Below are 19900 nucleotides of genomic sequence, written 5' to 3' on the forward strand. Positions count from 1 at the left end.
ATGTCAGGATATGAAATGCAGATTTCTAACACCTCACCCTCCTCAGGATCAACATTTTAATACCTTTTATATTTTTCGAAGTTGAATCATTTTTATTTTTTTCATGTTTCAAACAAATTGTAGGCCCGGGCCTGCTGTGCCTTATAGCAGCTACACCCATGGCCATTGTTATGTTTATAATACAAATAATATTGTGAATTCATAAAATTGACACTCAACTTCTTAAGTGTTAATGGCGCTTATTTGGTCATAGTTGGCTTGGGTACTACTTACATGTACCCCGGGTACTCTTAAGTATACTGTAATGCACCCCGGGTATGAGAAATATACTGGAACATACCCTAGAATTCTTACACTAAATTGGTCGTTGTCTGCTTTTTTTTCAAATCAAGTACATGTATTTTTATACTTATGTCAATACTCTGTAAAATAGCCTCTCTATTTCCAAAACCTCTACTCAAAAAATAATGTTGTGGCAGGTTTTGTTCAAAGGTATATTTTTCCTTAGCGCATTAGTTTCTACGTCATCGGACTTGGGGCAGGAATAAAACTCGGGTACAGTCTAAATTGCCGGGTACGTGTTGGTTTATCTTTCGTACCCGGGGTTCATTAAAGTTAGTATACTTAAGAGTACCCGGGGTACATATTTAAGTAGTAACCGAGCCGACAATGACCAATCGATCATTAATGGCAGTAATTTCATAAATAGTCTTTACCCAATATCATTTTATTATTAACCCCCAGCCCCTTTTAAGAGACTTGTTTAAAGATTGAGACGTTTTGCAGTGTGTTAGTAAATGTGCTAAATTTCAACAAGGGAACTGTAGAGGTCTAATTTAATGACAAGAATTAAATTCAAAGGAGAAAAACAAGGTGAAATTTTTGTTCCAAACAAATGCTTGAACGAGTTTCCAGTGAACGACTCCTTTGAAATTAATTATATATATGAACATTTAATAATCCAATTGCCACTTACTGTGACTCCTTGAGCTGTATTATGTACTACCCTTTGAATAAAAGCCAAACTTGGTCTCTTCAACGTATTCATTAAGATGCAGATAAAACCATAAAGAATTCAAGAAGAATTAATAATTATTATTATGGCATGATTATGCATCTAGATATTTACAAGATCTGTGCAACTTGCATGGCCCTACAAACTTACATTAATCAAAATTAGAATGGCATTTTAATTCATTAATTTAAAAGGTTTACAGTCAAAACGGCCCCAAATTACCTGCAATAAAAATGATCAGTAATCAAATATCATACCAGTCTGATATCTCCTTTCTTGTGTAAAATAGCTGTCAAGTTTGTGTCACTCATTTTGCTGGAGTTTAATTGTACATGAACACTGCACCGCCCTAAAATGAAAGTAACATGCAGAAGCGGAGCCTTCGGGTTACAATATACCAAAAGATTTCCTACACAACTTCAATGTAAAAGCAATAACTTGCGCATAGAGACCCCCATAACCATACTTTTCTTAAAGAGCATTCCAAGCCGCAATGATTTAGAAAATAAAAAGGGTGGTCATGCGTTTTGCAAGAAAGAACTCGATGCGAATCAGCGGTCACTGTTTTACAGCCATCAATTTACCAGGTTCGTACCAGTGGATGAGGGTTTCCCGCCATCTGTCAAAGTCTCAAGCAAATGAGTGAATTTCTGTTAAACATCAACGTTTTCCCTACCACATGCACAAAGAAATATTCTAAAATAAAGTCATGGCAAGTGCCCACACAGAAAATTGTGTCTTCTTATAAATGATGTTCAGGTGTTTTTTTTTGCACTCCCAAAAGATTTAGTATATTGTAACCTTCAGAAGTGTTCCAAATGATCAGCCAGAACAATTATCTCCCTTTAAATGTGAAGGTCACAATATACTAAAAGATTTCCTACACAAATTCAATGTGAAAGCAATAACTTTAACAAAAAATAAAGTCAAACTTTTGCGCATAGACATCCCCATAACCATACCTTTTCTTAAAGAGCATTCCAAGCCGCAATGATTTAAACAATAAAAAGGGGGGTCATACGTTATGCAAGAAAGAACTCGACGCGAATCAGCGGTCACTGTTTTATGGCCATCTATTTGCCGGCTTCGTACCAGTTGAGAAGGGTTTCCCGCCATCTGTCAAAGTCTCATGTAGTCTCCAACCTTCAAGCAAAAGAGTGCATTTCTGTTAAAAATCAATGTTTTCCCTACCACATGCACAAAGAAACATTCTAAAATAAAGCCATGGCAAGTGCCCCTACAGAGAATTGTGTCTTCTTATAAATGATGTTCATGTTTTTAGAGAGTATAGCATTGCACTCCAAAATATTTTAGTATATTGTAACCTGAAGGATACTAAAAATGAGCGATCCATTTTCGAGTTCCAAATACATTCCTTGGACGAGTGGAGGTGACAGCCTGTTAAAAAAAGAGGAATTTCAGTCAAGTAATCGACAGAAACCCATGCCTCCTAAAAATAGTAAGATTCATACAAATATGTCAATTTATGCAACATGTTTTCGCGAGTTTAATGTAGACTTAGTTTGCAGTGTCAAAACATATCCTGTCAAATTATTGCACATGTGGTGAATTAACTACTGTTACAACGTTTCCAGACTGTATCTGAACGTGTTTGATCATTATTTGATAAAGGTTGATCTGACAATGTAGCTTTAAAGTTGTAGTTCTGAGTGGACTTTTGCTCGAAACAATATTATTGCATCACAAAACGATCTGGACAGGATAGATGAGTGTTGTAATAATGCATCTTATGAACATAACTGAAAGATTGCACTTATTAGAGTTTTCGTCAAGTGCAGATGTTGGTAAAGATGGTTCTCACCCAGGTATGATCGACAAAAGGAACTAACAGGTTTTAAAGTAATATAGTGATAAATAAACCTGTTTTATTCAAAAGGTTCAACCGTATCAAAAGTCTACAAGAGTTATAAAGTATTAATGCCAGGCTATCAATGAATGATTTTGAACCTTATCTCAACTTGATAGTTATTTTACTGGAACGGGAAAATTCGTTAATGTTGTATGTATCCTGCGCTTCATACAGTAAGGTTTTTATAATATGCTTATCTGAACATGAGCATCAATAGGTGTCATACCTTAAAAATAATATAAGTTAAATTAGATAATTTAACTGGATAAAAAGTTCAAACATGAAAATGCCCCGCAAATTTTATACAAGTCCTAAACATTGTCCAAATGTATCCTCTAAATAACCCAAAACAAGTTGGCATGTAACCTATGGTTTTGTTCATACCGGTGATTCATTGTAACAATGCCCGGCTGGTGGGGTACTTTATTCGTATTAATACAATATGAGACCAACATATTACAAAATAGCTTGAAAAGTTCAGTTTTGATTTGAAATTTATCTTTTTCTTAGATTGCTCAGTAAAGTATACAGTGTTTTTCCTCTATACTAATTTGGTACCGTAAAGTGGCACCGTTGCAAATGCAAATATTTTTCCAATAAAAAAACACTCCCAAATAACATAAACTCCCAAATAACATAAATATTAATAATACGCAGAAAATTGTTAAAAAGTGGCAAATGCACATGTTAATCCCTTTTTTCAAAACATCTCAGTCAGCTCAATACTGTAAGTCAGTAAACTTGCTAACCATGCTTTCACAACACCAGACACTAAAGCCAGTTGTGTCCTGATTTTTTGTTTTTAAAATCAGTACTGTTTTGATAATGACTCATCTAAAAGAATCGTAAAGACAAAGATACAGCATGTTTGATTATAAATAAATGTCTATTCCAAATAATTCGGGATATAATTTTGTTAAAATGAACAATCCATTTTTTAACCGAAATTAAAAGCTTTCAATGTTCTCTACGCTACAAAGTTTTTCTTCAATACAAGTATGGTTTCGATGCAAATGATATGACATTGTACATGCCGCATTATTTTTTGGGGCCTTTTATTGGTACAAAGGATCAACAGGAAATACATGAGCACTATTTATAGAATTTGATAATGTCGCATTAACATTAACATTCAGAAGTGTATTTCGGATTGCACATTAAATTATGGTCATATGAGAATGTAACAAAACGTTAATACCTCAGGGTAATTAATTAAAAAATAATGTGTTGAAAAGCTGAACATATGTTTCGAAATGCACAATTTCCACGAGGATTACACTCATTTGTCATCATCAGTCTCCGAAGTAACTAGTCACAATTTTATCATGGAGGAGTACACTATAGGGACTGATATGTGTAGTAGATCTAACAAAGCAAACAGACTGGTTCAAACCACTGAAATTATACATTGATAGTCACACTGAGTTCTTCAAGCATAGCTGATAAAGCCAAACACATAACCGGTATTAAATGATAATAATCACTCCCGCATGTTTACAATTCTGACTTTTAAATATGCAATCATGTATCAAATATTTAGTCCAGTTCATAATTGTCAGATTATAAGAACGTTTCATCTACGACCAATTCTAGTGAAACAAACATGATTGAGTTGGAGACAGGTTGTCGTATGTAATCTGCGGCTCAGAGTTCTGATTAAGACAGTGAAAGTTGATACCATCAAGGGGGGTGTTTAGTTGAATGATTTTAATGTTTACTGTCAGGGCCAAAACACCCTTTTTGGGTAAGGGGCCTCAGCCTTTTTAAGGGGAAAAATAGCGTGATTTTTTATGTTTGGGAAAAATAGGAAATTTGGATTTCATTTGGATAATGGAGTTATATTTTAAGTTGTAATAGCCTTTTAATGTAATATATTTATAGCTTTTGAATTCCGCTCATTTTCGTCATTTGCCGAATGGTGACAAATGACAAAATTAGGTTATGCTGCGCGAGATAAGCATATCTCTCTAGGAGAATAATACAGGGGTAATGAAAGATTGAAAGGCATATTCAACCAATACGAACACCCCCCCAGGAGACTTTCTACGGCTCTGGGTTTTTCCAGCCTAATAGAAGGCTCGACAAGTAAACATTTTTCATTTTTATACACAGTTTAGAAAATCATATTATTTTTGGTGGGGAATTTTTCCAGTATTGGGGACAATTTTGGTCAAATTAGGGAAAAAAAGTGGTTACTTCGATTGGGGAAGTGGCCGATATTCGGCTTCTTTGTAGAAAGGTGTTTTGGCCCTGACTGTTAATGGCATCAGGCTTTGATCACTTGAAATCATTCACCATTTATATGTTAATATGTAAATTATTATTTGTACATGTTTGATAAATTATCCAGCATAATTAATAAATTTCCCATTTTGGATGACTATGATTCTAATTTTCCAAATTTTACCGGTACCAGTTCTAAAGTGGTGAGGAAATACGCTGTGAGTACTTCATGAATAAAGCTTAAATGTGCATGGACCTCATAAACATTCAAATACACACATTGACATGAAAGCTGATGTGTTTCTTTCTTGAATTCCAAGATAATAAAAAAAATTGATTTCATCAATTTATTTAATGTCTTCTGTTTTTCCCCAGCGACTTAGTTTCCCGATGCAGTTGGCAAAGTTATTGGTCATGGCAGGTTTGTGTTTATATATAAGATTCATATGGACACATGTCATATAATTGTTCAGAGTTTGTTTTTTTGTACCAATGTATGTAAACCTTAAATATATTCATAAACATATTTTGAAGTAATAAATATTCTCTTAACTGTTCTTAAAACTGTAAAAGTAAACCAGCAAATAAAAAATTAGTTTTGTTCAGAAAAATATATATATATGTCCATGCTTGATAATTTATCTTCAGTGTGTGGCTTTTTGAAACAATGTCCCACCCGTTCATTGTGTTGCGGAGATCATGTCAGGTACCCGTAGCACTGTCTTGTTTATAGTGAACTGGTTAATTGTCTTATGACTTATGGTTTGCACTCTGTCTGTCTGTCTGTCCATCCGTCCGTCCGTCACACTTTTCCGGATCCTGCGATAACTTTAAAAGTTCTTAATATTTTTTCATGAAACATGGAACATGGATAGATGGCAATATGGACATTATGCATGTCATTTCATTTTGTTCCTACGTCAAAAATTCTAGTTGCTATGGCAACAAATAGACTAGAAATACAGCTGAAAATGGTGGTTTTCTGGATCCTGCGATAACTTTAAAAGTCTTAATATTTTTTCATGAAACTTGGAACATGGATAGATGGCAATATGGACATTATGCACGTCAATTCATTTTGTTCCTACGTCAAAAATTGTGGTTGCTATGGCAACCCCAAAAAAATAATTCTGAAAATGGTGGAATTTCTGACAATGGTTGAGCCGGTAGGGGACCATATTGCTTGACAATAGCCTTGTTATCGCTAGATTTAAAATACAAGCTTGAAATAATAAAGTTTTAATTTATTATACTATTACCACACCTGTTGTTGGTGTTATGCGATGGCATTAAATTTAAATAAAGAAGTAAAAAGAGACTTATAGTTTATAGTACGGTATCTGGATTATTATTGCAACCATTGTTATAAATGACACTTAAAAAATACTGATATCCATATTTTCTACTTTTGCAAGCATTTGACAATGATTTCAGGTCAGCACAGGCAGTACCTATCACTTAACCCCGTTTACACTGCCGACTGTGGTCTACCAGATGAGCAGAAATAAGGTAATACAGTTGACATCAATAGCATACAAAGTCTGTTTCCTGTTACATTTTGGCTTTGCCAACTACCTCAGTTGGTAAAGAGTGCTGCACTAGAAATCACAGCTCAGTAACACAACTGGTTTACTGATTTTCATGAAATTCTTTTTAAGGTCTTTCTTCACCTGACTCCGATTCAAGTAAGGCAGTATTTTCTGTGTGCTTGTACACCAGCTTACCAAAGAATAGTGTGAATAGGTGATTTGTCCATTGTCAGTTTCTCAGGTTAGCAATAGTTTAATTGTCCTTTGGCAGTTTGTCAGGTGAGCAATAGGTTAATTATGCTTTGTCAGTTTCTAAGGTATTAGGTTTATTGTCCATTGTCAGTTTCTCAGGTGAGCGAAAGGTTAGTTTCTCATATGAGCAATAGGTTAATTATCCATTTCCAGTTCCTCAGGTGAGCTATAGGTTATTTGTAAATTGTCAGTTTCTCAGATGAGCAATAGGTTAATTGCCCATCATCAGTTTCTCAGATGAGCAATTGGCTAATGGTCAATTGTCAGTTTCTCAGACGAGCAATATGCTAATTGTTATTTGTCAGTTTCTCAGATGAGCAGTATGTTATTTACCCATTTTCAATTTCTCAGGTGAGCAGTAAGTGTATTGTCCATTGGTTGTTTAGATCAAAAGATTAATTGCCCATTGTCAGTTTCTCAGGTGTGCAATAGGTTTATTTTCAAGTTTCAGTTTCTCAGGTCAGCAAAAGGTTAATTGTCCATTGTCAGTTTCTCAGGTGAGCTATAGGTTAAATGGCCATTGTTAGTTTCTCAGGTTAGCAATAGGTTTATTTTTGAGTGTCAGTTTCTCAGGTCAGCAATATGTTAATTGTCCATTGTCATCTTCTCATGGTCAGCAAAAGGTTAATTGTCCATTGTAAGTTTCTCTCGTAAGCAATAGGTTAATTGTCCATTGTCAGTTTCTCAGGTCAGCATTGGGTTAATTGTCCATTGTCAGTTTCTCAGGTCAGTAATTGTCCATAATCAGTTTTTCAGGTGAGTAATAGGTTTATTGTCCATTGTCAGTTTCTCAGGTAAGCAATAGGTTAATTTTCCATTGTCAGTTTCTCAGGTCAGCAAAAGGTTAATTGTCCATTGTCAGTTTCTCAGGTCAGTTATTGTCCATAATCAGTTTTTCAGGTGAGCAAAAGGTTTATTGTCCATTGTCAGTTTTTCAGGTAAGCAATAGGTTAATTTTCCATTGTCAGTTTCTCAGGTCAGCAATATGTTAATTGTCCATTGCCAATTTCTCAGGTCAGCAATAGGTTAATTGTTGATTGTCAGTTTCTAAGGTCAGCAATAGGTTAATTATCCATTTTCAGTTTCTGAGGTGAACAAAAGGTTATTTGTCGATTGTCAGTTTCTCAGGTGAGCAAAACGTCAATTGTCCATTGTCAGTTTCTCAGGTGAGCAAAAGGTCAATTGTCAATTGTCAGTTTCTCATGTGAGCAAAAGGTCAATTGTCCATTGTCAGTTTTTCAGGTGAGCAAAAGGTCAATTGTCAATTGTCAGTTTCTCAGGTTAGCAAAAGGTCAATTGTCCATTGTCAGTTTCTCAGTTGAGCAAAAGTTCAATTGTCCATTGTCAGTTTCTCAGGTGAGCAAAAGGTCAATTATCTATTGTCAATTTCTCATGTTAGCAAAAAGGTCAATTGTCCATTGTCAGTTTCTCATGTGAGCAAAAGGTCAATTGTCCATTGTCAGTTTCTCAGGTGAGCAAAGGGTCAATTGTCCATTGTCAGTTTCTCAGGTGAGCAAAAAGTCAATTGTCCATTGTCAGTTTCTGAGGTGAGCAAAGGGTCAATTGTCCATTGTCAGTTTCTCAGGTGAGCATTCAAGGATCATCAGGGTCTTCTTGTAAAGATTGATTTTAAAATTAAAATAACTTCAATAAATTAAAAACAATCAAATGGCAATTTAAAATATGTAGAGATTAAGCGATATTTGTCCTACTTTGTAAAGTACCTGTAAATGGTACTTTCCAATTTGGGGGAAAATGCAAAATTTCCAATTTGTCTGATAACATTCCAAAAGAAAGGAAAATTTTGTCAATTTCCTTCCAAAGTTGCAGTATCTGCAAATAAACAAAACAAATAAACATTTTAAACAAAAATGCTTGTTCATGAATATTTGATTGATTTGTGCAATTTATACCAACCAATTTAAAAGACCCATAATTCCTGATCTGAATATTTAGTGCAAAAACCCTGTAATACTGTGTGTGACTCTATAAAACCATCAATAACCAATAAACACATGTTGGATGTGTCTATGTAGCAGGGTTCGGTATAAGGAGAACTTGTATACTGCCTTGCTATATGAGCTAACTTTTATAGAGACGCGGTAAAGTGTCTGCCTGTTTTGGAACCAGAAGGTCCCGGGTCCAATCCTCATTGTAGGGAATTTTTCCGGCTGGGTTACATCTGTATTTAAGAGAAAATTTACAAATGAAAGAGGGAATATCTTAACTTAAAAGTGTGGTGCATAAAAATGAAAGAGGGTCCCCGGCCATTCTGTTTTTATTATATCCCAATATCAGATAATGGTCCTCTATCAAATTGATTGTCCCCTACCGGTTTCACCGGAGGGGACTTATGGTTTGCGTTCTTTGAGTCTGTTAGTCACACTTTTCTGGATCCTGCGATAACTTTAAAAGTTCTTCATATTTTTTTTTATGAAACTTGAAACATGGATAGATGGCAATATGGACATTATGTAGGTAATTTCATTTTGTTCCTACGTCAAAAATTCTGGTTGCTATGGCAACATATTTTTTAAAATTCTGACAATGGTGGAGCCGGTAGGGGACATATACATGTATTGCTTGGCAATAGTCTTGTTCAAATTATGCTCTTGAGTTGGAACTGGCCACAGCCGTCTGGTTGTGTGAAATGTTTTACATAGAACTATTTTGCAACATATGTTCAAAGTATGCTCTTGTAGTAAGAAGGAGCCTCAAACAAGGATTATCCCACTGTGCTTCAGTTTCTCTGATGAACATTCATAGGGCATCTGGGGTCTTCTTGTCTTTAAATGTTGACTTAAATGTTCCACTGTATGAAATGTAATAGCCATTATATGCATGGAATAGAAAATATTCTTCCTCTTTTTTAAAAAAAGTTTCAAGAGAACATTAAACATTGAAGAATTATTTTCATGAGATAAGAGTGGCTTCCCTTGATAGTTCAGCCGCCAGCGTGGGTGTACAAGGGGTTCATTAGCTCCCTTCTTTCACGTGGCTTCAACATGATGGCAGAGAATGTGCTCAACGAGATGACCAACTGGCCACTGTATGTTGACAGGCAACTCACTCTTCTATTTCAGCTGCACTCTGGCATTAGCTTGAATAGTGCTGCCCCAGATAAGCCTGTGCAGTCCTCGCAAGCTTATCAGAAATGACGCTTTCCACCTAGACTGGATTTTCTTTTAAAACATACTTTCTTTAAATGAAGAATACCATTTAAAAAAGAAAGTGTCATCCCTGATTAGCATGTACAGGCTAATCTGGAACAACACTTAATTCACATGAATTAAGCTCCATTTTCACAGAGTGCAATTCAAATGTTTTTGTGTGTGGATACAACGAAATTGAATGAATGTGTACCATCTGTTCTATTTTATGACAATATTTTGCAAACACATTATGCTGTTCTGTGCAAAGACTGAATTTATTCTAATATGTTAATATGCATTTATCTACATAATTAAAGATGAATGGAGATTTTGATCTTTTGTCAACATCTTGAATAAATTTATGTACTCGTTAAATTTGTGATTGTTGCAAATGTGATATGAATCATTATAAATGTGAAGGAAACATTCAGGAAATATATTTGTTATTTGCATATATTTATATTTCCAGAGCAGTTTCTGCATACAGTTCCATTAAAAAACAGTGCTTACACTTGTTGTTGAAATGGTAAGGTACTTTTTAATCAGTAAGAAATGAAAATTTGACATACACCAAACGATTGTTTATTATGCCCCCCTTCGAAGAAGAGGGGGTATATTGTTTTGCACATGTCGGTCAGTCCGTCGATCCGTCCACCAGATGGTTTTCAGATGATATCTCAAGAACGCTTATGCCTAGGATCATGAAACTTCATAGGTACATTGATCATGACTGGCAGATGACCCCTATAGATTTTCAGGTCACTAGGTCAAAGGTCAAGGCCACAGTGACTCGAAACAGTAAAATGGTTTCCGGATGATAACTCAAGATTGCTTACGCCAAGGATCATGAAACTTCATAGGTACATTGATCATGACTGGCAGATGACCCCTATCGATTTTCAGGTCACTTAGTCAAAGGTCAAGGTCACAGTGACTCAAAACAGTAAAATGGTTTCCGGATGATTACTCAAGAATGCTTATGCCTAGGATCATGAAACTAAAGTGGAACATATTTTATGACTGGCAGATGACCCCTATTGATTTTCAAGTCACTAGGTCAAAAGTCAAGGTCACAGTGACTAAAAATCGTGAAATGGTTTCCGGATGATAACTCAAAAATGCTTATGCCTAGGATCATTAAACTTCATAGATACATTGATCATTACTGGCAGATAACCCCTATTGATTTTCAGGTCACTAGATCAAAGGTCTAGGTCACAGTGACTTGAAACAGTAAAATGGTTTCCTGATTATAACTCAAAAATAATTAGGCCTAGGATCATATAACTTCATAGGTACATTGATCATGACTGGCAGATGACCCCTATTGATTTTCAGGTCACTAGTTCAAAGGTCAAGGTCATAGTGACAAAAAACGTATTCACACAGTGGCTGCCACTACAACTGAAAGCCCATATGGGGTGCATGCATGTTTTACAAACAGCCCGTGTTTTGCATGTGATTTGAATGAGACAATTTTCAAAGTTAATTTGACTTTCTGTGAGTCTGTCCATTAATGGTCATGCTAATCTTGAACACAGTTAACATGTTCACAGTTTTGGATTTTAGCCCTACTCAGTTAATTTAACAAGCGTTGAAAAACTACATTTTAGATTATGAATGTTATCAGGAGTCATAAAAATTTAATTTCTGTAACTTTTCCTTATTTTTCGTAACAGATTTGCAATGTAAAAATCATAGTGTATATTGTCCCATTGATGCAAAAAGGTACCATATGCCTTCTAATTTCAATTTCACGTGGTACCTTTTGGCAGCAAGGGGCAATTTAAAGTTATGAAATAACAGTAAGCAAATAAAACTGAATTGAAATCACTTTACTGTTTTGTTAATAAGTAATCATTAGAGGGAGTTAAAACATGAAGGGTTTGTAATACTGACTTGGAGTGTTTCTGCTGTTTTGGTAAAACTTGCTGATAACTTGTGGATGAAAAAAAATTGACATTTGAGCCGTGCTCTGTGAAGAAATGGTTTAATGTATGTGTGAAGTGTCATCCCATATTAGTCTGTGCAGTCTGCATAGGCTTCTCATGGATGAGACTTTCCTGTTTTAAGATATTTTTCGTTTAAAGAAAGTCTCTTTTTAGCAATAATCCAGTTTAGGTGGAAAGTGTTGTCCCTGATTAGCCTGTGTGGATCTTACAGGGCGGACCCTTTATATACATGCATGAAACCCCCTTTTCACAGAGCGCGGCTCGTTTATATTTAGGTACACATGCGCTACTTAGTTGCAACAGCTTGGATAAGTCATCATGTGAGCCTCGTTCTGGGAAAAGCGGGCTAAATGCATGTGCTTAAAGAGTCATCCCATATTTGCCTTTGTCCTCCCAACAGGCTAATCAGGGATGACACTTTCTGCTTTTTTGGAATTAGTTTTTAGCTCGACTATTTTATATGAAATATATATAGTGGAGCTATCCTACTCACCCCGGCGTCGGCGTTCCGTTCCGTGCAGTTAGCATGCAAATGTTAAAGTTTTTGTCCTACCCCAATTATTTTCATTGTCCCTTTACATATTGCTTTCATATTTTGCATACTTGTTTACCAACATGACCCCAACCTATAAACAAGAGTAGACAACTCTATCAAGCATTTTGTCATAATTATGGCCCCTTTTCCACTTAGAATATGCAGCAAATGTTTAAGTTTTCATACTACCCCATTTATTTTCATTGTTCCTTGACATATTGCTTTCATATTTTGCATACTTGTTTACCAACATGACCCCAACCTATAAACAAGAGTAGACAACTCTATAAAGCATTTTGTCATAATTATGGCCCCTTTTCCACTTAGAATATACAGCAAATGTTTAAGTTTTCGTACTACCCCATTTATTTTCATTGTCCCTTGACATATTGCTTTCATATTTTGCATACTTGTTTACCAACATCACCCCAACCTATAAACAAGAGCAGACAACTCTATCAAGCATTTTGTGATAATTTTTGCCCCTTTTATACTTAGAATATGCATATTATTGATAAATCTATGTTAAAGTTTGCGTACTACCCCAAATATTTCCTATATCCTTTGACATATTGCTTTTATATTTTGTATACTTGTTTACCAACATGACCCCAACCTATAAACAAGAGCAGACCACTGTATCAAGCATGTTTACATAATTATGGCCCCTTTTACACTTATATAATTGAACATTTTGCTTAAATTGCCATAACTTTTTTATTTATGATCACATTTTATTATTACTTTGACAAAACAACACTTAGCTGAATACCACAATGGATTCCACCCAAACAATACCCCATGCCCCTACCCAGAATTCCTTCCCCCCAACCTCCCATCCCAATTTTTTTTAAACATCATCTAACAAATAACCCCACCCCACATTATACCCCTCTCACCCCCACCCCCTCCCTACCCCCCCCCCAATTTTTTTTTCTCCTTTCTCCTTTTTTTATTTTTGAAAGATCGTCTAATAAATGACCACACCCCACATTATACCCCCTCTCACCCCCCAAAAAAAAATTTAAATATTTTTTTCCTTTTATAATTTTGAAGGATCGTCTTATAAATTATTGAATATGAACAATTCCCCCATGATGGCTTACATTATAATGTCAAGCACTCGAATAGTCGAGTGCTCTATCAGCTCTTGTTTGTACATGAAGTCTCTTCTAAATGAAAATTTAGTCTAGTCATAAAGTGTTTTCCCTAATTAGCCTGTTCAGACTTTACAGGCTACCAATCTGGATTGATACTCAAGCACTTGCATTTGTTTTCACAGAGCACAGCTCACATTTTTCAGTACACATATGGTACTAAGTTGGAATAGCTTAGCTCAGTCATCATATAACTACAAATTAAAGCCCTATCAAACTTGTTGAGTCCTAGTAGACTGTTACATGACCATGGTGTGCAATGTGTGTGACATGCTTGCAGGAGTGGGTACCTGGTGTGTGCCCCATTCTACATCACAAGAGACTGTGCAGGTAAAGTACTCTATCACTGACAAATTAGTCACATAGTAAATTTGATGTGTAATTAATTATTTACTTTTTTAGTAAGCTAATTTGTTTATAACATTTTAAAGAAAATCGTGGAATAAAACGAGCCTAGCTGTGGAGAAAACACTGCTTAATAAATGTGAGTAAAGCATTCTCCAAAAAATGTTTGTTAGCAGTGACTTGCTTTACACAAGAAGGTTGTTTTGTAGACCAGAAAGTGTCTCCTGATTAGCCTGTAGGTCTGCACAGGCTTATCAGAAACTGTAGGTCTGCACAGGCTAAGAATGAAGGGATGAAAGCATTAGTTAAAATATCTCTGTGAAATAAATTATAAAAAATTCCACTAATTTTAATAAGATTTGGAATAGTTTGAACATAGTTTACTTTACATTTGATTTAATTTGATTATTTGCCCATGGGTTGGCAGAGGGTAAAGAAGAAGTCACTTCTCCCTTGACTGGGAGTAAGGAGAAGTCATGAGAATTTAAGGAAAAGTCATGTTTTGGGTTGTGTGTTTTATAATTAATTGCATTATTTCACAGTTTTTTTTTAAATACTTAATATAATTAATGAAGACAGTGCATTCACTTAAAATTGGGTTATCAATTATCGTATACGTTAATTTAATAAACTATCAAGTGAAATCAAACCAACAAACAAACAGCTCTTAGCAATTAAGACATTCAAGTTTGCAGAAAAGTGAGTGATATATTTACATCCATACACCATCCACCCCACACAAAAATATATTTATTTTTGTTTTACGGGGGATATTTTTGTATTATCAATGTCAATATAATATCATATTAAGTTTTTTTGTACAAAAAATTATAATTACCTTTGCAATCATATTCCCATTCAAAACAACAATAAAACCTGTTAAAACTACAAGTCTTTGTAAATCTTAACCGATGTAACAGAGTTATATTGTCTGACTTTCTCAATAAACATATATCTCAAAAATCTGCATTTTATTATTACTCATAAAAATGGTGTCCGTTTGATATTAGAGCTTTTTAATGTGCTGGTATGGCGGATTGCACTGGCAAATCTGGGATGACTTTGTATGCACTTGCATGAAGCCCCGTTTTATCATTTGATTGATAACATTTACATGTTTCGTGTCTATACTTAACAGCTCTTTTTCCTAACATCTGAAAGTCAAAACATTATTTGAGAAATTCAAGAACTGGTTTTGGGAAGGAAAGATACTTTTTTGCCATTTGAAATATGACTGAATAATCGCTATAAAATAAGCCAAATAAAGCAATCCATGTCTTGAACTCAAATTATGCGGAGTCCATAAACCATATACACTAAGTACCTTGTCAATAGTTCGTAATTTCAGTTACATTGTCAAAATTTTACAAGCATTCACGTTCATTTAAAGGTCACCCTGTCTTATTTTCTGTTAAATGACGGACAATTGTTTTCTCACTGTGTCATAATACCATTGTATATTTAGTCTGAGTATTTGCAGTCTCAATGCCTTCAAGCCAGCCTTATCAAAGATCATCTGGCTTTTTTTGGCTTTCAACTGTATCTTATCATAATTTTTTTTAAATCATAAACAGTTATAGTCAATTTTTTTCCTGAAATTAAAAACATAATTGTATTATGTCATATGCCAAGAAAGTTAATACAATAAAGTAATGAAAGGAATTATGCTTACCATCTTTCATGTATAACGCTCCGGTGAAGTACATCTCCGTCACCTTATGTCTTACTCTGCATTTAGTATAAATTATTCCTCTGTGACCAATATGTCAAACCTTGCATAGCTCTACCCTTGAATATTCTTTGGTCCAAAATGTTTTGTACTTTCAATCTCTACTTCATGCCAAACACTTGGATGGAGGGAGGGGGGCATTTGAGTCTTATACTGAAATCTGATATTATTCAGAAATGCTGAAAAAAATAATTGTTTGTTGGTATGTTTGCTTTATTTTTATGCCTCTGAAGGAGGGCATATATTGATTGCCCTGTCTGTCTGTCTGTCTGTCTGTCCGTCACACTTTTGCGTTTAGGTTTCGAAAAATGCTCATAACTTCTATGTCGCTTCAGATGTAACATTCATATTTGGTATGCATGTGTATATGGACTTTCCATACACACACAAATTTTGACCTTGACCTTGAACTTAGGGTTCGGGTTTAGGTTTCGAAAAATGCATTTAGGTTTCAAAAAATGCTCATAATTTCTATCAAAGCATTTTACGGGGGCATATGTCATCATATGGAGACAGTTTTTGTTAACCAGATTTTCTGAAGGAAAAAACTGGTTATTAGATTGGCGAATGCAGGCCGGATGGGGGTGCGGAACAAGCTTGTCCACTCTCTAATTCAAACAGTTTTCATCAGATCTTTACGAAACTTGGTCAGAAGTTGTATCTAGACAATATCTAGGTCAAGTTGGAACATGGGTCATGCCGGGTTAAAAACTAGGTCAGGGGGTCACTAAGTGCGTTTTAAACATTAAGCATGTTGTCCGCTCTCTCATTCAATTAGTTTCATCCGATCTTTACGAAACTTGGTCAGAAGTTGTATCTAGACAATATCTAGGTCAAGTTCGAATATGGGTTATGCCGGGTTAAAAACTAGGTCACGGGGTCACTTAGTGCGTTTTAAACATTGAGCATGTTGTCCACTCTCTAATTCAAATAGTTTTCATCCGATCTTTATGAAACTTTGTCAGAAGTTGTATCTAGACAATATCTAGATCAAGTTCGAAAATGGGTCATGCCGGGTCAGAAACAAGGTCACGGGGTCGAAAAACAGATTGATTTTGAAACAAGGGGGATAATTGTGATGAACAGTCAGTAGCAATGCACATTTTGACTTGCAGTTGTCTCCCTTTATTAGACTTTTAAGTAGCAATACACATTTTGAGTTGCAGTGGTCTCCCTTTATCAGATTTTTTTTTATTGAAAACCTGGTTTTGTGACAATTGTGTCACTTGTTTTATTTTAATCCCACCAGACCACACAGAGCCGTACAGATGATGCAGATGACACAAATTCATCTATTTTGACCACCTCTACAAGCATCCCAGCTGTGAACTTCTCCCTTCTCACTCCTAGACCACAGCCAGCCAATCAGGCATCAGAATCTCACCATTCAACCAATCAAAAGGAGCCACACACTCCCCCAAGGCAGCAGCATACCAATCAAAGCCATGCACACAGTCTGACCAATCAGATGTCTCCTACCATGTCATCAGCCATTCACCTCAGTCCTGTGCTGGGGAAATCAACCAATCAGGACCATGGTTCCATACTGAGTCCTGGCAGGGAAAGTTATGTTTCCCACTCAACAGAGAAGGATAGGGATGATGCAAACATCGAAACGGCTGCACTGTCACATTTGAAACAATTTCAAGATTATCTAAACAGGTATTTGCCATTTAACCATACTGGAGAATTTCCTTCATTTCTTTATGCAAATGCATTTGAAAAGTTGCTGAGAGGATTAATCTTGACCAATCATATCTTTAGCTAACCTAGCAATTATCTACATGTTTGTTTAGCGTAATAGTGTTGTTTCTGCTTAAATCTTTTATATCAGATAAAGTATGATCATGCTCCTCTTAAGTTTATTTTTTCTCAATCTTTAAAAGACATGTATTGTGAAAGACAAATGACCTCATGAAAGGCATGAAGACAATTTGTAAACACTTCAGTTCTCAATGTATTCAAACTTGCTTGGTATACATTTATAAATGGTTAGCAGCAATGTATATCAAATAGCAATACAATAAATTCTGTTGTATAAATGATTGGATATTAATTAAATACTGCACTGTTTGCAAATGGTAATTTAATGGCCGTGAATCACACCATTTAGAGTCAACAAGAAGCCATGTAACTGATAATAGTTCAACAACATTGTAGAGTAATATGAAAATTATGTTAGTACATGAACATAAATTCATGCCCATCACCCCACATTAGATCTTACATTCCTGTAATTTTTTGTTCAGTTTCACAAAGACCCCTGAGTGGATATCTAGCATCAACAGTCAAGCTGAGATGCATGATGGGGGCTCTGTCACTAGCACCCCTAGATTGCCATCACCACCCGAGATAGCTGCACTGCTGTCCACTCATCTGCATAATATACAGGTAGACAACTACTCGGATTCATTTACTTTAAGCTGAATCTTAAAAATTGCTATATTTAAAACAAGAAATATCTTTTTTTTAAAGATATACGGCGTTGATTGTGGTTGGAGTTTATGAAAGGTAAAGAGTTCAATGAATGAGATCAAGGATAGCGAATGTCTTTTTCTGTGCAGTTCTTAGCTGCATCACACACAGTACGGGATGTTACGTGGAGTTTTTGCGGCTTATTTTACATTATTACATATTGCTGGTCATAAACCTATAGATACAAAACAGAAAACCAAAAGAGTAATGGAAGTGAAATTAAAACATATGAGTCAACCGGCCACACACAAGTATTCGTACATATTTTAAATATTTATAGGCGCATTTTTCTAACAAACCTGTTTTAGTGGTTTGTCGGGCATTGCTATTTGATTCGATTATTAACAGTATCGAGAATCATCGCGCTCATGCTTAATACATTAGTCAATATGGTGGAATAATTCTTGTTAAATTAATTAAAAATAATATGTATCATGGTATTGTTGAAAACACATTAAGAATCTATTATTGCCATACCATAATTGTATCGCTGGATATCTTCATTTAACATCTTTCTGGTCTAAAGAAAATTCCAGTTCACCTAGTTCATGCTATAGCGTCTTTATTATATAACGATTATTTTACTGGCCGCGAACTCCGGTCAGCACATAAGGTAGTCGTGAAGATGCAGCTATGACCTGTATATAAACTCTGACATTCACACACACTCACCGCAAACTGACAAAGGTGTAGAATCTACCAACAAATTGTATTGATGTGAAGAGTTAAGTGTAAAACTGTTCTATCTATCATGCCTTTTCATAAGAGATAAAATTGTTTCATGCTGAACACGCAGTAAAACAGTGTTAGAAAGACGCGGCCATGTTTCCAATGTTCTGGTGGTATTCTCAAATCAGCCAATGGACTAAATGAAGTGTATTCATTTGTGGGTAGCCGCAGGCATTTTTATGAATGCAACCTAAAGGTCACCTAAGGTCAAAAGTGACGTTAAACAGCTACGCCGAAAAAATCAATTAAATTTTGTAACATAATCTAGTGGATTTATTGTAAGTGAATTCCACCCAAAATACTGCCATCAATTGGGAATATGAAGCATTAAAGTTTGTTTTGTTTCTCAGTGTCTTAACTTCTTATTTGTTTTTATCACCAGCATATGGCACACCACCCAGCAGTCCAAATCCAATCAGGCCAGGCCTTTCATCCAGTGAAGTCTTCAGTAGCCAATCAAATGCAAGGTGCAAGACTCTTCAACCAACCATCACACTCATTACGATCAGCCTCCCAACCAAACTCTCTATTAACCAATCAGAGAGAGCTTGACCTTTCTCAGCAACATTCTAGTCTTCCTGCTAGTCTCAACTTCCAGCCAATCTCATCCACCAGATTTCCTGTCAATCAGACAGAAACTCCACCCCCAAGGATGAAATCATCCAATCAGATTTAACTTTCTCATTCAAATTTGAATCAAATTGACATCACTGTGTACAGCGACTTAGTCAATCAGACTGCAGCTTCAATGCCTGGGATGTTGTGGGATGGATCTAACAGAGCAGTGCCAATACGTCCACCTCAGCAGTGTGACGAGGCTTATGCAAATGAGGATAATCAGTCCATCATTTCAGGTACCCTATCTGTTTGAACAGAAACAAGTATTTGTCATGTACAGTTTACTTATTATATCATTAACCAGCTGCATGATTTGTTA

General features: G+C 35.5%; 3 protein-coding genes and 1 long non-coding RNA gene across 4 annotated transcripts in view; 2 read left to right on the forward strand and 2 right to left on the reverse strand.

Annotated features, from left to right (window-relative positions):
• The window catches only part of LOC127833221 (CAP-Gly domain-containing linker protein 1-like), a 606687-nt gene that overhangs the window by 347386 nt on the left and 239401 nt on the right, over positions 1–19900 (reverse strand). The window lies entirely within an intron of this gene.
• The window catches only part of LOC127833231 (sorbitol dehydrogenase-like), a 269357-nt gene that overhangs the window by 198746 nt on the left and 50711 nt on the right, over positions 1–19900 (forward strand). The window lies entirely within an intron of this gene.
• Positions 1–19900, reverse strand: part of LOC127833219 (uncharacterized) — a 1273891-nt gene that overhangs the window by 152155 nt on the left and 1101836 nt on the right. The gene's annotated exons all lie outside the window — the stretch shown is intronic.
• Positions 1848–10976, forward strand: LOC127833238 (uncharacterized). The gene is made up of 7 exons (XR_008027266.1): positions 1848–1872; positions 2347–2474; positions 5484–5529; positions 5757–5814; positions 6543–6617; positions 9838–9938; positions 10511–10976. It is a non-coding gene; the product is annotated as an uncharacterized LOC127833238 (long non-coding RNA).

Source organism: Dreissena polymorpha, chromosome 6, assembly GCF_020536995.1.
Source record: "Dreissena polymorpha isolate Duluth1 chromosome 6, UMN_Dpol_1.0, whole genome shotgun sequence".
In the NCBI taxonomy this organism is placed as follows: domain Eukaryota; kingdom Metazoa; phylum Mollusca; class Bivalvia; order Myida; family Dreissenidae; genus Dreissena; species Dreissena polymorpha.